Genomic DNA, 1,984 nt, shown 5'->3' with positions numbered 1-1,984 from the left:
TCTCCGCCATCTTCGTCCTTTTTTTTTTTAATTAAAAAAAAAAAAAATACAGTTTTCTTTTTCTTCTTTTTCTTTTTTTTTTTTTTTTAAAAAAAGATTGTATTTATATTTATTTGACAGAGAGAGAGATAGTGAGAGAGGGAACACAAGCAGGGGCAGTGGGAGCGGGAGAAGCAGGCTCCCCGCTGAGCGGAGAGCCCAATGTGGGACTCGATCCCAGGACCCTGGGATCATGACCTGAGCGGAAGGCAGATGCTTAACGACTGAGACATCCAGTCACCCCTTCCCTGCCACTTTTATATGTATTTACTTTTGAAATGCCTTAAAGATTTTACATGAGGGTCTCTGCCCTAGCTGGTGATACACACCATAGAGAGGAAGCCCAGCAGGATGACATCCTGCCCTGGAGATATGGAAATGAAAGCATGGGTCCCTGAAGCCAAGCAGAGAGCCACTCCGTAGCAAGGACCATGTGCAGAAGAACCAGTACCTTAGGATTCCAGTTCTATAAAGTTGTAGAGTAGGAAAACCTTACATTCCGTGTTGGGAATCCCATCACTAACTGCCCAAGGAGGAGGCAAGGGAAACTGAGCGTCCGGGGCAGGAGGGCACCTTACGAGGGGACCGAAATGTTCTGCACCCTGACGACATTATAGTTAGAACACGTGTTCGTCAGTAATCACCTTGTACCATTAAGAGGGATATATTCTGTTTTAGGTAAATTATGATCAGGAAAATTATGATTTTGGTAAATGATCACATTGAATTTTAAACACTAAAATCAGGGCTTATAAAGATAGTCTGCATCGGAACTGATTTTCTTCCCTTTTTTCTGGATGCACTCAAGCCACCACAAATGGTCAAAGCAGTAAAAGGAAGAGCATCCGTTAGTGACTGAACCAGAGCCGCCCACAGGTAGATGGGGGTGTAGACAGAAATCAGTTATAGAGATGATCAGTGTATCTACTAAGATACATACCTAGCTAATAGCCTTACATGGAGATGCTCACCCTAAAAGAAATTAGCGTTGTGTCTGATTGTTAGTGGTGTTTAAATGGAACGTAACAGTCAGCAATCCTCACGTCACAATGGCCTAGGGTAGACTAGGGTGCAACACTACCATTTCTGATAGTGGGAAGCTTGCACATAGAGGGCAGAGGAGCCCTAGGCTTGTATCCCCGCCCTGACATTTTCAACACTTAGAAAGCCACTTCCCTCCCAGTTATCTGCCATGTATTCCTCTTCATATCTTCAGAGCCGTTGGGACATGATGACTAATGCATCTTAGAGCTCTCACTGAATGTAAAATACTGGTTTTTTTCTAAGCCTAAAGCCTCTCCTCTTCTGCATCCTATGATTATGGACATTGAGACCCAACAGCCCTGGGGTTAACTTGCATTCTTTAGCTGTAGATCTTGGAAAGTTACTCACCATCTTGAGCTTCTGTTTTCTACCTGTATGAGGCGGGAGAGCTCGTAATCATTCCTACTTTCCAGGATAGAGTGGCATGAATACACCTCAGGGCCCAGTTCTTCCCATCCCTCAGTAGCCCTGAGCTATATCCCAGAACGAAGGGCATGTCAAAATACACTTCTTTGTAAAATGCTTCCAATTTTTTTTTTTTTTTTAATCTCATGGCCTTGGCAACTATGTGCAGTAAGTAGACAGGATCCATAAGCATGGATTCTATTTTATGAATGAGAAGACGCAGGTAAGCTGCGGGTTTGGGGACTCCATGAACGCAGGCCATGGAACTTGAGTGAGAAGACAGGTCTCCCCCCCTTTCAGGCCCTGCTCAGGGGGCCGTGGATGGTGCCCAGCCACTGCTCTGGGCAGTGGGAGGACCATCTCCACACTTACTGCTGGGAAATGGAAGATAATTTGAGGAGATGAAGTGTTAGCCTCGAGAAGGACTAGAATGACAACAAATGAGAGTGTAGATAAAGTGCTGTGAGCTGTCAGGAGAGAGACCATTATATATGGC

This window comes from Mustela nigripes, chromosome 1 (genome assembly GCF_022355385.1).
Source record: "Mustela nigripes isolate SB6536 chromosome 1, MUSNIG.SB6536, whole genome shotgun sequence".
NCBI classification, from domain to species: Eukaryota; Metazoa; Chordata; class Mammalia; order Carnivora; family Mustelidae; genus Mustela; species Mustela nigripes.
This window is presented reverse-complemented; position numbering follows the sequence as displayed.